This window comes from Pteronotus mesoamericanus, unplaced genomic scaffold (genome assembly GCF_021234165.1).
Source record: "Pteronotus mesoamericanus isolate MK-2021 breed Mesoamerican mustached bat unplaced genomic scaffold, CSHL_Meso_final scaffold_651, whole genome shotgun sequence".
Classification (NCBI taxonomy): domain Eukaryota; kingdom Metazoa; phylum Chordata; class Mammalia; order Chiroptera; family Mormoopidae; genus Pteronotus; species Pteronotus mesoamericanus.
Genome location: NW_026555325.1, coordinates 23,893,000 through 23,909,081, shown reverse-complemented (window position 1 = coordinate 23,909,081; position 16,082 = coordinate 23,893,000). Strand labels below are relative to the sequence as shown.

At 36.5% G+C, this 16,082-nt stretch overlaps 1 pseudogene; it reads right to left on the bottom strand.

Moving 5' to 3' along the window:
* Positions 1–14,887: 14,887 nt before the first annotated feature.
* On the bottom strand, positions 14,888–15,839 carry LOC129061814 (cytochrome c-like; annotated as a pseudogene).
* Between the last annotated feature and the right edge of the window lie 243 nt (positions 15,840–16,082).

Below are 16,082 nucleotides of genomic sequence, written 5' to 3'. Positions count from 1 at the left end.
ACAATGACAACCTTACTGTTCTAGTCAGTGGGGAGAGGTCAATGCTGTTGAGTGAGCATGTGTACTGTGTGGCTGTCATATGCAAAATCACTGAAGGTAGAGCAGTGAATCTGCATTGAATTTTGCATTAATCTTGAACATTTCTCCAGGGAACTATTCAGATGATTCAGAAGGCCGCAGCTATGGCCACTGGTGACTGACAGCTTTATCATGACAACACACCCACTCATGCATCATGTCACGTGCAGTTTTTTTGTCGAAATGTCAAATCAGCCAGGTGACTCAGACCCACTACAGCCCAGACTTGGCACCCTGAGACTTCTGGCTTCTCCCAAAACTAAAATCACCTTTGAAAGGGAAGAGATTTCAGACCATCAACTAGATTCAGGAAAATATGATGGGGCAGCTAATGGCAACTGGGAGAACTTTGTGAGGTCCTGAGGTACCTGCTTTGAAAAGGACTAAGGCATCAGTGTCCTCTGCACAATGTTTCTTGTGTCTTGTATCTTCTTCAATAAATGTCTCTATTTTTCATAGTATATGGCTCTATACTTTCTGGACAGACCTCAGTATATTAATGTATCTCACTCGATGTCACTTATGACTAAAACACAGACTTTTAAAAATATATTGTTCAATATTTTGATTTTCTTGTCTGGGTAATGGAAACTAGACCACACCTGCAGGTGCCAATGAGAACTACCCAAAAAGAAATAGATGATTCTTTCTGTCAATCATCCTGGGGAATTTCTTACACTGGGCATGAAAAGGAACTTCTCTGAACTAAGAGTTGAGGAATTAGGACTCTGAGCCCAGTGTTAATACAGATTTCTCTTTGCTGGGGATTGGGCTTGCCTGGACACATGATGCCACATGGTGCCACATGGGAGCAAATTGATATAGAGAAAATAGCTTGCATAACTGCAAGGCTGTATTTATTCATCACTACATCTCAAGGCTGTCTTTATTCATCACTACATCTCTAGAGTAACAGTATTTCAGAATGTGAAAGTGGGCAGAGGGCAAAAAGAACCACAAAGACAGTTTAGCAATATAAAAATTCCTTTGGTAGTCCCAGACCTTAACTAGGTAAAGGAAAGTAGTAGGGAAAAAAATTTAACTACCCTATCTATAGGATGAAAGTTTATAGTCATGTTTGGATATCATCTCAGGAATTATTGTTTTGCCTACCAGGAAAAACAGTCCTTTCGTTCTTCTGGAAAATGTCACATTTAACCTTCTGAGTAGAGTATATTGATCCAGGGATGGGCATCTTAGTCAATATGAGCCAATCAGTATCAGTATCCTTCCCCTGAATTCTTAAACTTGATATGAGATAGACCTAATCTCCATGCCTCTCTAGTGGAGGAAATTTTAGGCACTAGAGCTAATGGAGACCTTGTCTCTCATGATAAGAAAAGTACTAGGAGGAGAATGAATCTAAATGTCTCTCTCTCTCTCTCTCACTCACACACACACACACACACACACACACACACCCATACACACACCTAAAGAGATGTAGTGACAAATAACAATTATCCTTAAGATCTAGATACAGTCCAGCACTTCCAGTGCTCTAATTACCAAAACTGGTGCTAAGCCATTTTTCAAAGCCAGTTTAAAATGGATTTCCATTTCTCCATTCTAAAACCAGTACCCCTTTCCTAACCACTAACCTATGCTGAAATTACTGTTATGGGCATCCTGACATTTACCAAAATATTTATAAAATACTTGGCAACCAATGGGCCAGGAGTTTTCATAACTATTTTACCTAGCAAATGGGATAACCTGAACAATTTATTAACTTTCTACTCAATATGATTTGTTGAAAAGAGACTTGTACATCTCACAACCCCACACCGCATGGGAAGCTTTTTTTGTTGTTCAAATTTTTTGTCTCCATTTTCCCACCACCACTTTCCCCTGCCCCACCCACCCCCACCTCCTACCCTTCATCCTTGCCCACTTTGGCTTTGTCCCTGGGTCCTTTTATACATGGTCCTTGATTTGACCCTTCCCCTTCTTTTCCCCTTTACCTACTTCCCTCCTTCCCTCTATTACTGTCGGTTTGTTTTTTCTTTCAATGTTGCTGGTTATATTTTTCTTGCTTGTTTGTTTTTTTTATTAGGTTCCACTTATAGGTGAGATCAAATGGTATTTGTCTTTCACTCCATCGTTTATTTTGCTTAACATAATGCTCTCCAGTTCTATCCATGCTGTCGTGAAGGGTAGTAGCTCTTTCTTTCTTTCTGCTGTGTAGTATTCCATTGTGTAAGGGTACCATAGTTTTTGGATCCACTCATTTACTGATGGGCACTTAGGTTGCTTCCAGCACTTGGCTATTGTAAAATGTGCTGTTATGAACATTGGGGTGCATAGGTCCTTTTGAATTGGTGTTTTGGAATTTTTAGGGTATAATCCGAGCAGTGGAATTGCTGGATCAAAAGCCACTTTTACCTTTTTTGAGGGAATTCCAAACTGTTTTCTATAGTGACTGCACCAGTCTGCCTTCCCACCAACGGTGTACTAGGATTCCCTTTTCTCCACAACCTAACCAGCATTTGTTGTTTGTTGATTTCTTTATGATGGCCATTCTGACAGGTGTGCAGTGGTATCTCATGGTGGTTTTAATTGCATTTCTCTGATGGCTAGTGATGATTAGCATCCTTTCATAAGTCTCTGGGCCCTGTCTATGTTCTCTTTGGAAAAGTGTCTGTTCAGGTCCTTTGCCCATTTTTTAATCAGGTTGTTTGTCTTCCTGGAGTGGAGTCATGTGAGTTCTTGATATATTTTGGAGATCAAACCCTGTCCGAGTTATCATTGGCAAAAGTATTTTCCCATATGGTTGTTTACCTTTTCATTTTGCTGATGTTTTCTTTGGCCGTGCAGAAGCTTCTTATTTTGATGAAGCACCGGTTGTTTCTTCTTTCCTTTATGTCCCTTGCTCTAGGGGATATATCAGTGAAAATATTTCTGCGTGGGATATCTGAAAGTTTCTTGCCTATGTTCTCCCCTAGGGCTTTTATGGTGTCGTGACTTATATTTAAGTCTTTTTTTAAATTTAATTTATTCTCTTTATTTTTTCAAATACATTTGTCTCTGCCTTCCCCCTACCATATTTAAGTCTTTTATCCATCTAGAGTTTATTTCTGTGTATCGTGTAAATTGGTGGTCAAATTTCGATTTTTTGCATGTAGCTGTCCAGCTCTCACCACACCATTTGTTGAAGAGGCTATTTTTACTCCATTTTAAGTTTCTGCCCCCTTTGTCAAATATTAATTGACCATAGAGACATGGGTTAATTTCTGGGCTCCCATTCTGTTCCATTGGTCTATGTGTCTGTTCTTATGCCAGCACCAGACTGTTTTATTACTGTGGCCTTGTAATATAGTTTGATGTCAGGTATTGTGATCCCTCCTACTGGCTATAGCATTCTATATATACTATATATAATATATGTACTATTATATATAATAGTGTATATAATATATATTATATACTATAGTATATAATATTATATATTAATATATTATATATATTAATATAATATATAATATATTAATATATTAATATATTATATATAGTGTATATATATATAATACTATATTATATATAGTATATACTATATAGTATGATATAGTATTGGCTGGGACTTCCAATACTATATTGAATAGAAGTGGTGAAAGCAGACAGCCTTATCTTGTTCCCAATCTTAGCGGGAAAGCTTTTAGTTTTTTTCCCGTTGAGCATGAGGTTGGCTGCAGGTTTTTCATATATAGCCTTTATTACGTTGAGGAATGCCCCCTTTATTCCCACTTTGCTGAGTATTTGTATCATAAATGGGTACAGTGCAGGATCAAATGCTTTTTCTGCATCTATTGATATGATCATGTGGTTTTTGTCTTTCCTTTTGTTTATGTGATGTATTATGTTTATTGATTTGGGAACATTGAACCATCCTTGCATCCCTGGGATGAATCCCACTTGACCGACATGGATGATCTTTCTAATGTGTTGCTGGACGCAGTTTGCCAAAAGCTTGTGGAGGATTTTAGCATCTATGTTCATCAGCGAAACTGGCCTGTAGTTTTCTTTCTTTGTTGTGTCTTTATCTGATTTTGGGATCAGGTTGATGCTGGCCTCATAAAAAGAGTTTGGCAGCCTTCTCTCTTCTTGGATTTTTTGGAATAGTCTGAGAAAGACAGGGGTTAGCTTTTCCTTAAATGTTTTGTAAAATTCTCTGGTAAAACCATCCAGTCAAGGGCTTTTGTGTGCCTGGAGTTTATTGATTACTGCTTCAATTTCACCAGTTGTTATCGGTCTGTTCAGGCTGCCTGATTCTTTTTCATCCAGTGTTGGAAGATTATATTTTTCTAGAAATTTGTCCATTTCATCGAGGTTTTCAAATATCTTGGCATATATTTGTTCATAGTAATTTCTTACAATCCTTTGTATTTCTGTGGTATAAGTTGTTATTTCTCCTCTTTCATTTATGATATTATTTATTTGGGTCTTTTCCCTTTTTTTCTTGACGAGTCTGCTTAAAGGCTTGTCGATTTTGTTTATCTTTTCAAAGAGCAAGCTCTGGGATTTGTTAATCCTTTGAATTCTTCTTTTAGTCTCTATGTCATTCAGTTCTACTCTGATCTTTGATTATTTCCTTCCTTCTACTCGCTCTGGGCTTTGTTTGTTGTTTTCCCGTTCTTGAAGATGTACAGTTAGGTCATGTATTTGAAATGTTTCTATCTTTTTTAGGTAGAACTGCATTGCTATGAACTTCCCTCTCAGGGCTGCCTTCACTGTGTCCCATAGATTTTGGACTGTTGTGTGTTCATTTTCATTTGTTTCCAAACACTTTTTGATTTCTTCTTTGATCTCATTATTCACCCATTCATTTTTTAACACCATGCTATTCAGTCTCCATGAGTTTGAATGTTTTTGAGTTTTTCCTTGAGGTTGGTTTCCAGTTTCAAGTTCTTGTGGTCTGAGAAAATGCTTGTTATGATTTCAATTTTCTTGAATTTGTTGATGCTTGTTTTGTGTCCTACTATGTGGTCTCTCTTGGAAAACATTCCATATTCATTTGAAAAGAATGTGTAATTTGCTTCTTTGGGATGAAAGGTTCTATATATGTCAGTTAAATCTATTTGATCTAATGCGTTGTTCAGTTCCGCAATATTTTTGTTGACATTTTGTTTCGAAGATCTATCCATTGTTGACAGTGGGGTGTTATAATCCCCTACTATCAGTGTGTTGCTGTCTATATCTTTCCTGAAGTCTTCCAAGATTTTTCTGATATATTTGGGTGCTCCTATGTTGGGTGCATATAGGTTTACAATGTTTATGTCTTCTTGATGGAGTCTTCCTTTGAGTATTATAAAGTGTCCTTCTGGGTCTCTTCTTATGGCCTTTGTTTTGAAATCTATTTTGTCTGATACAAGTATTGCTACCCCTGCATTTTTTTCCTGTCCATTTGCTTGGAATATTTTTTTTCATCCCTTTACTTTCAGTCTGTGTAGGTCTTTTGTTCTAAGGTGGGTCTCTTGTAGGCAGCAAATATGCAGGTCACGTTTTCTTATCCATCAGCTACTCTGTGTTTTTTGACTAGAGCATTTAATCCATTTACATTTAAAGTTATTATGAAAGGTACTTGTTCATTTTTTTCCCTTTGTACCTATGTTCCTCTCTTTCTCAGTCTTTTTCTTCATCTTCTTCAAGCAGTCCCTTTAGCATATCTTGCAGTGCTGGTTTGGTGGAGGTGTATTCTTTTAGCTTCTTTTGTCTGGGAAACTCCTTATTTTGCCTTCCGTTTTACTTGCGAGCCTTGCTGGGTAGGGCAGTCTTGGTTGTAGCCCTTTGCTTTTCATTCCTTGGAATATTTCTTGCCATTCCTTTCTGGCTTGTAGTGTTTCTGTTGAGAAGTCAGTGGCTAGCCGTATTGGGTCTCCCTTGTACGTTACTTCTTGTTTCTCCCTTGCTGCCTTTAGGATTCTGTTTGTCTTTGATATTTGCCATTTTAATGATGACGTGTCCTGGAGTGGGCCTCATTGGGTTCCCCTTGGATGGGACCCTCTGTGCTTCCTGGACTTGTGTGACTTTTTCTCTCCTCAAATTAGGGAAGTTTTCCATCATTACTTTTTTAAACAAGGTTCTCTATTCCTTCTGCCTCTCTTCTCTTTTTAGTATCCTTATTATATGAATATTATCACATTTCAGGTTGTCCTGCATTTCCCTAAATTCCCCTTCATTCTTTTTGAGTCTTTTCATTTTCTTTCTCTTTCTGGGAGCTTTTTTTCTACCTTGTCATCCAGATCGCTGATTCAATCCTCTGCTTCATCAAGCCTGCTTTTGATTTCTTCTACTTGTTCTTCAATTCAGAAATTATAGTCTTCATTTTGTCTTGCATCTCATTGATAGTCTCTATGTCCTTTTTCATGCTGACATAATTTGCAGTAAGTTCCTCATAGTTTCCCTCTAGTTTGTTGTAATTCTCTCTGAGCTCACTGAGCTCATTGAGCGTCCTTAGAACCATTGTTTGGAACTCAATATCTGATAGTTTACTTGCCTCTATTCCATTTAATTCTCTTTCTGGACTTTCCTCCTCTCCCTTCAACTGGGAGGTGTTTCTTTGTCTTCCTATTACATGTGACTCCTCTCTTTTGCTCCTCCTTCTCAAATTGATCTGTTTTGATTTCCTGACTTTGTGGTATGAATTTCTATGGTAGGAAACTGCTGTTTTTTGTTTCTGGATCTGCCTCTGATGATGTCAGCTGTTGACCCTGACTGACCTTAGGCAGACTCTTCAAGACTTCCAGGAACCTACTGTCTGTGCCTCTCTCCTTCAGTTGTTAATCTAGTTACTTTGCACTCAACAGTCAGGCTTAGGCACTTCAGAGTGGGGCAGAGTCCCTCCTGAGAGCAGGGCTATCATGTCTTCTCACACTGCTGCCACTCAGGGAAGTGGTCTGCCTGAACCAGATGGCTGCTGCCATAAGGGGCAGGAGTCAGTACTGGGATCTCGCCGGCTACTCTCTCCATTCTCTCTGTTCAAAAATTTTTTTAAAAAAATTTGCAGATCCTCAGGGGAAAAAAAAAGAAATATATTGTGTTAGGCATGGGGCATAATTAGTCCTAATATAAAGGTTACTCTTCCTTAAAAACAAGGTTTGGAGGAATGAAATTGTTTCCAAGTAACTTATCTGTGTCCTGAAAGAAAAGCTCAAGAATTCAAGAATTCCAGTGAAGTGGGGCAGTAGGGGGAGGCAGCAGACTTACAGTTCCTCATATGACAAATAATATAATAATTAATAGAAAATACAATAATAAATTCTGTGTTTTGCACACTAACAACTGTAAACCTATTTTTGTCCCACCCTGTACTTCCAGGACTAACAATAATAATAATAAAACAAAAACATTACCCAACAAGATAAAATTCACAATGGTTAGCAGCTAATAAAAAATTGTCAGGCATGTAAAAAAGCAATAAAATACAACCTATAATCAGAAGTTTTAAATCAGTCATGAAAAACAAACCCAGAAATAAAACAAATAAACAAAATTAGTAGACAAAGGCAACATAATTGTTTTAACTATATTCCATACTTCAGGAAGGTAGGGGAATAAGTACTGTATTTGGCCATGTATAATGCTCACTTTTTTGCCCAAATTTTTGAGGGAAAAATAAGGATGCACATTATACATGGGTAGTACTAATTCTGTATCTAAATTATTTTAATTCTTTTATTTATGCTAATGTGTTAAAAGTGTAACTCTAGAAAGGAAAAATGATATTTGTATGCAAAGTAATACCCTGGAATACAATAATCTATTTTGTTTCTAAATATAAATAAATAAATGAATTAAAAAATTTAAAGAAAAGAGTTTTTTTCCTGGAAGTTTGGGCCAAAAACATGGGTGCACATTATATGTGGCAGCATATTATACACAGCAAAATATGGTAATCATTTAGTTAAATACATGGACCTCACTAACTTCCTAATAGAAAATAAAGGAATTTTATGACTATTATGTTGGAATAATATGCCAGCATATTAAATAACTTAAATGGACATATTTCAGAAATGACAAACTATTTAAACTGAACTAAGAAGAAATAGAAAATATGACTAGATCAATAAGTAAAATAGATTAAATAACTAATTTAAAATCTTCCTTAAAAGAAAAGCCCAAATGCAGATACTCTCACTGTGAATTCTACCAAATATTTGAAGAATTAATATTATTACATCACAAATTCTTCCAGAAAACAGAAGAAAAGGGAAGACTTCCTGCCATTAAGGGAGAAAAAATAGTGTGGAGGTTTTCAATAATTAAAAATAGAATTACTATATGATCTGGCAATCCTACTTCTATGTGTATACATATCTGCAGGAAATAAAATCACTATTTTGAAGAGACATCTACAGCCCTCTGTTCACTGCAGTATTATTCACAATAGCCAGGACATCAAAACAACCTATCTATCAATGAGTGAATAGATAAAGCAAATGTTGGGTATATATACAACAGAATTTTATTCAACCATAAGAAGGAATTGCTGCCATTTTTGACAGCAAGGATGGATATTGAGGGCATTATGCTAAATGAAATCAGTCAAAGAAAGGCAAATACTGTATGATCTCATTTATATGTGGACTCTATAAAGAGCCAGTCTCATAGTAATATAGGGTATAATGGTGATTGCCAGAAGGTCAATGGAGAGATACGGTCAAAGGGTACAAACTTCCAGTTGTAAGTTCTGGGAATGTAATATACAGCATGGTTAACAATGCTGCATTAAATGTTTGAAAGTTGTGAAGAGTAAACAAATGTTTTTAATTACAAAATAGATTACTATGTGAGCTGATGAAGGTGTTCACTAATTTTATTGTGATAATCATTTTACAATACATATGTATATCAAATCATATTATACAAGTGAAACTTATACATTGTAAGTATAATATGTCAATTACATCTTAATAAAGCTAGAAAAATTAAAAAGTAAAAAAAGAAGTTTTGAGAGGAAAAATATGTGTCCCTTTCTCCTATCTTGAAATGACACCACCTCTTTTTCATGTAGTAAATCCAGTATTCCAACAGTTATTGAAAATTCGTGTGCATCAGAATCACCTGGAAAGCTTAGTAAAATTTAAGTTGTCAGGCCCCAAATTTTCTAACATGTTCCCAGTGATATTAGTGATCTTGGCCCAGAGACCACACTTTGAAAACAGCTGCTAAATCCTAATTCATTAGCATGGTGTTCAAGGGCTCAGATTTGGGTTTAGATGTTGGCTCAACCAGTTACTTACTGCCTAGGGCAAACCTGTAAGTCTCCATAAACTTCTGTTTCCTCATTTTAATATGGGCATAATCAGACTGGTGCAGCCATTGTGGAAAGCATTGTGGAATTTCCTCAAAAAGCTAAAAATGGAACTGCCTTTTGATCCAGTGATTCCCCTGCTGAGACTATACCCTAAGAATCCCAAAACGCAAAGTCAAAAGAACCTATGCACCCCAATGTTCATAGCAGCACAATTTACAATAGCCAAGTGTTGGAAGCAACCTAAATGCCCATCGGTAGATGACTGAATCAAAAAATTATGGTACATTTACACAATGGAATTCTAAGCAGCAGAAACGAAAAAAGAACTACTAAACTTTGCAACAGCATGTTTGGAACTAGAGAGCATTATGCTAAGCAAAATAAGCCAGGGGGCAAAAGACAAATACCATATGATCTCACCTAAAAGCAGGACCTAACCAACACTACAAAGATGCAAGGAAAATAAGACCAGCAACACTGAAAGGAAAAGAAACCAACAGAGACAAGAGGGAAGGAGGGAGCGGTGGGCAGGGAAAAAGGAAGGGAAGGGGAAAGTTAAGGAACGTACAGCAAGGACTCATGGACAAAACCAAAGGGGAAGAGCTGAGGGAGGGAAGGTGGGAGGGGGCAAGGGAAAGAGGCGGGGGGAAGGCAGAGACAAATGTATTTGAAAAAATAAAATAAAATGGGCATAATAATTGTATCTATCTCACTTAACTGTTGAGAATTAAATTAGATAATAAGTATAAAGCTTTTAGAGTATTGCCTGGCAAATAATAACAGCTCCACCACTATTTGTTGTTATTACTATCTATTTGTGTTTTCTGTTGATAGAGGTTATATACAGTTTTTGCTATTATGAACTTTGCTGCAATGACCATTTTTATGCATTTTTCCTGATACATTTGTGCAAATGCCTTTCTAAAGCATACTCTTACAAAGGAATGCAGAAGTGTAAGAATGAACAAGTTCAATTTTACTAGGTAAAGCTACACTGTTTTTCAAAGTGATCATATCACTTTCTACAGCCAACAATAAGGAATGAAATTTCTATTGTGCCACATCCTTGCTAACACTTGGGAAAATTTAATTTCACATTAAATATTTTTGGCCAATCTCATGGCCAAAATTGTATTGTGTAATTTTAATTTATATTTACTTGATTACTAACAAGGTGGAGCAGCTCTTCTTATTTATAGGCCAATGTGTTCCATCTTTGAAGAAATTCCTGTTTGTGACTTTGGCTGCTTTTTTTTTTAATTGGGTTTTTTATCTTTAAGTTGCTCATTATATCCATTGGATACTTTCTCTTTTTTTGGTCAAGAATTTATTGCAAATATTTTCATCAGGATTAACTGAAGTTATATGTGTGGATAGTATGTAAGCAAATAACTATTAGTAAAGGAGCTTTTTTCTCTGGAGATGAAACATTTTGAAGTCTTTCATTTTGAGGCTAAGTGCAGCCTCTCAAGACCCTGTGGTAACTTGGAATCCTCAGTGTCTACTTGGGTTCTCTCTCTAGCTCTTACATGTAAATCAGGAGCCATGTCTTCTTCTCTCCTCCTGCTCCATTGATTGGGTGGATCTCCACTTTGTTTAAGGAACTATCATAGTTTTATCACATTGAAAGTGGCCTAAAGTGTTTGTTGAAAGAACAATCATGGCTTTACCACAATGAAAATTGATTTGTGTTCCTAAGAAGGAAGGGGGTATGTGCATAGAGTATGTGAATATTTGCACATACTTTAATCTTTTAATTTGCAGCTGATTAGTTCAGTGGTTCCCAAACTTTACTGCACTTTGGAATCACATGGGATCTTTAAAAAATAGTTATGACAGATTCTAACCCCTTTATATTCTGATTTAAATGGTAAGGGCTGGGACCTGTACTTGGAAGTTTAACAAGCTCTCTAGGTGATCTTAATGTGCACTGTATTAGTCCTTGAGACTCAAAGTGTCATACACAGGCCATCAGCATTGCTATCACCAGGGAGCATATCAGAAATGCAAATTCTTAAAATGCAAATTATAGAATAAGACCTGAGATCCTTGAGTGCATTTTAATTAGGGTTTGAGAAACACTGGCTTGTCCACGGTCAGCTTTTGTTCCTACTGTTAACCTTGATGTTAAAATTCTTTAAGGATGTTATCTCATCTGTAACCCTAAACTACACCTACTTTGGCTGTGGTTGCTCTGCTCTGATTTCTCCAATTTTCTGATTTCTTTGGCTTTTTAACTTCCAGAAAATCCTCGAATTTTCTCACCCAGTGATGGCTGCTTCCCTGTTTTCTAATATGATTATGAATTCATTATTTTTCTTATGTATTTTTTCTCACTTCAGTGGATTTTTTGGAGGGAGGGGACATATATGCACTCAGTGAGCCACAGTCTTCCAGATTTTTAGATTACTTTTCAAGATGGGCAAGGAGTTTGAAGTTCAATGGGGAAAATATAAAGAAAAATTCATGGAAATGATTTCAAAGTTCTTATCCTCTGAAGTTTTGAGTCAACAGTGAGATAGTTACTAAATCTACATACTCACATGTAGTAAAGTAAATGTTTCATATACAAAATGACAATTGTAAAGAGTGTTAAAAGATGTATATAGTTTAATTTGTTATAAAAGCACATTTGTACTTACATGCACAACTTTACATCCTATTTCAAAGCTTTTATAGACTCATAACTCACCTGTGAACTCTCTCTTATAATAGCACATAGTTACGCATTTTGAAAAGTTTTTAATTAAAAAACAATGTATATTCATTATAAAAACTTTGGAGAAAAACCTCATATTTCACTTTTTAGAAATAGTAACATTAGTTGCATATTTTTTCAGTCTTTTATTTTTGTATTCACACATTTGAAAAAAAGGATGGCTCTATGGTAAGTTCAAATTTTAAACAGACATTTTTTCCTAAGTAGTTCCAGGAATTAAGTTTTATCATGCCCATTTGGGTAGTTTTTGTGAGTTGGATTAAGAGAAATAAATAAATAAATGTTCATTTCTGAAAATAAGGGAAATGAAAGTATAATGCAGAAAATTAAAATAACATGCAATTCCATCACCCAAAGATATCCATATCAGTATTTCTAAATGTTTCTTTCTGCCCTGGCTGGTGTGGCTCAGTGGATTCAGCACTGTGGCCTATGAACCAAAAGGTCACCAGTTTGATTCCCAGTCAGGCAGGGCACATCAGTGGGTTGCAGGTTAGGTCCCTGTTGGGGGCATGTAAGAGGCAACCAATAGATGTGTCCCTTACACATTGATGTTTCTCTCTTTCTCCCTCCTTCCCCCCTCTCTAAAAGTAAGTAAATAAAATCTTTTAAAAATAATAATAATAAAATGTTTCTATTTTTTCCACCTATATATGAGTATATAATTTTTTTTCACATAACATCATTAATGATCATGAACACAAAGAGGAACATCCTGTTTTGAATTAAGTTTGTCTTTCTGACTTTATAAATGTTTTACTGCAGCCAGAACTAACATTTTAATATCTAGAACTGCCAAATATGCATAACCAATTTTCACAAATTGTTATTTTTTTATCCTACACTGGCCAGTAGTCACTTTGCGACTGTTTTGTCTGACCTTGGTATCAGGGTAATTCTAACCTCATGAAATGAGTTTGGAACTGTTCCCCCCACTTCTCCTATTTTGTGGAAGAATATTAGAAAAGATTGGCATTAATTCTTTAAATATTTGATAGAATTTACCAGTGAAGTCATCTGGTCCTGGGCTTTTGTTTGTCAGGATGTTTTTTACTACTGATTCAATCTCCTTCTCATTATTGGTTTGCACAGATTTTCTATTTCTTCATGATTCAGCCTTGGTAGGTTATATGTTTCTGGGAATCTATCCATTTCTTCTAGATTACCCAATTTGTCACCACGTAATTATCCATCATAGTCTCTTATTGTTGTGGTATCAGTTATAAAGTCTCCTCTTCCATTTCTGACTTTTGAGGCCTCTGTCTTTTTCCTTATTTAGTCTAGGTTAACACTTGTCAATAATGGGTATCTTTTCAAAAAAACAGCTCTTAAGTTTTCTATTGTGTTTTAGTTTCTATTACATTTATTTGTGTTGTTTTTCTGCTAACTTTAGGCTTATTTTGTTCTTCATCTAGGTCTTTGAGGCATAAAATTTGTTTTGAGATATTTCTTCTTTCACCATGTTCAAGTTTATTGTTACAAACCTATCTCCTAGAACAGCTTTTGCTGCATCCCATGAGTTTTGGTATGTTATGTTTCTATTATCATTTATTTCATGATTTATTAAATTTCCCCTTTGGCTTATCTTTCACTTATTTGTTGTTCAAAAGTGTGTTGTTTAATTTCCACATATTTGTGAATTTTCCTCCACTTACTGATTTTTTTAGTTTCAGACCATTGTGGTAGGAAAAGATCTGGTATGACTTCAATCTGCTTCATTTTGCTAACAGTTGTTTTGTGCCTTATAATATGATTAATCCTGGAGAATATTCCATTTCATCCTTGAGAAGAATCTGTATTCTGCTGTTTTGGGATGGAATGTTCTCTATATGGCTGTTAGTTCAATTTGATTGAAAGTATGATTCAAGTCTAATGTTGTCTTATTCACTTTCTGTTCTTATTCATCTTCCTGTTGAACTGACCCTTCTTTCACTACACAATGTCCCTTTTCATCTCTAGAGACACTTTTTCACTTAAAGTGTATTTTGTCTAAGTATAGCAATATCTTCTTCCTTTTGGTTACTATTTGCATGAAATATCTTTTACTATACCTTCATTTTGAGCTTATATGTGTCCTTAAATTTAAAGTGAATCTTTTTCTTTAAATGTGAGAAGTGTTAAATATTCTTGGTTTGATATCATACAAAAACCATACTAAAATGCCTTTCTTTTTTTTATTTAATCTTCATTGTATTTTTTTCCTATTTCCACTTAGTTCCCTTATACCCCCCGGCCCCCCAGCAATCACCACACTGTTGTCCATGTCCATGAGTCCTTTTTTCTTTTTTCATTAAGTAAAAGGCAAGAGTTTAGATACAGTAAATTTTAATTAAATTGGCAGAGTTAGCAAGCACCAAAAGACAAAATGGACACTGTCAGCTTATCTTCAGCCCTTGCCTTTTAACAGGCCAATGAACACAATTTGAAACACAAGTGAGTTCTGCTTTTCAAATCAATAGTGAAGGGATTTCCTCAGCATTTAAACATGTTAATATAAGCAGTTGCATAAATCTAAATATAAAACTAATCCCCTACAGGTTTGAAGTAGCATTCACCATCTCTATGAGAAGCTGATTATTACAAATCAAGTTCAGTCATATTTTTAGAAGGGGAAAATAGTGATAGCAGTTGCTAAACCGAAATTACCATCAAGGTTCAAAAAAGCTCATCATGTTCATTTAACCACAAGCCAACGCTGTTTAAATCAGAATTGCCCAAAAGAAAAATTCTATCAGGCATTCATGTTCTGAATTCTAGTGTATGAGGTCAATTTAAATACGGTGGACATAAAAATGTCATGAGTCATTTGTCATAAATAAGGCAGTAACCAACTATTACTCATTAGTAGCTTCTTTGAGATAAGGTATCAAATCTGCCCTTTCCAAAATCTTAATGCCAGCAAAGATCATTTTTGTTCCACAGATACACTTCTTAGGATTCTCCAAATACTCCATCAGTGTAGCCTCTCCCCAGATGATTCCTTTGTTCTTGCTGATATCCATGTAAGAAAATCCAGGGTCCTGACTGGCCTTTTACCCAAATAGACTGTGGGAATTTGGCCCAGGTTTGTGCTTGCCTCCCTTCTCTGCAATATGGCACCGGGCAAACTTCTGAGCAAAAATCTTGCTCTTCTCAACATCACCCACTTTAAAATCACTCTTTCATCGCGTGAAACACAGAGGTTCCCATAGGCAACCCAGACATCCCACTCTCTCTAAAGTGAATCTTTTGAAAGATGGAGGCAGAGGTAAATGCAGTTCATCTCCTCACACAGCCACCACAAAATTACAGCTAAACCACAGAACAAATATCACTCAGAACCATTAGATAATTGAGCTGTATGGAAGTCCAACAACTAAGGAATTAAAGAAACCACATTCATCCAGACAGGTAGGAGTGACAGAGGGGCAGAGACATGGAGACATGAAATGGGCTGGTCCACACCCATGGGTGGTGGATGTAAAATAGAGGGATATCTCAGGAGAGAGGGATCCCAGCTCCAGACTACCCAGCCCAGGGTTCCAGTGCCAGGAAGATAAGTTCCTATAACTTCTGACTGTAAAAATAAGTGGCAGTTGGGTCGATGGAAGGAACTGCAGGATTCTCACGTGTCTCCTCTTGGAGGGCCCTGCATACAGACTTACTCAGATGCACTGCCTCTGGGCTCCAGCACCAGGGAAGTACCTTGAAGGGCACCAGTGGCTACAGGGAAGAATTGAAGTGCCTGGCATCAGGGTGTGTACTGGGGACCACTTTCTTCCAGACAGAACAGCAGAGAGCAGCCATTGTTCCTCTTCTGAGCCCTCCCCCACACAGTGCCACAGTGTGGCAGCACCATATCTGAGTCTCCATCACCTAGCTCACATGCTTAGCCCTGCCCTGATGATACCTAAGGCTCTGCCCCATCCAACTTACAGGCCCACCCAAGCTGGTGACGGTGGATTTTTCAAATGAATGTCTGGCTAGGCACAGATTACAGACCTTTCTAAATCTGCTCAAATAAGCAACAACTGGCCCAGCCCCTGTACC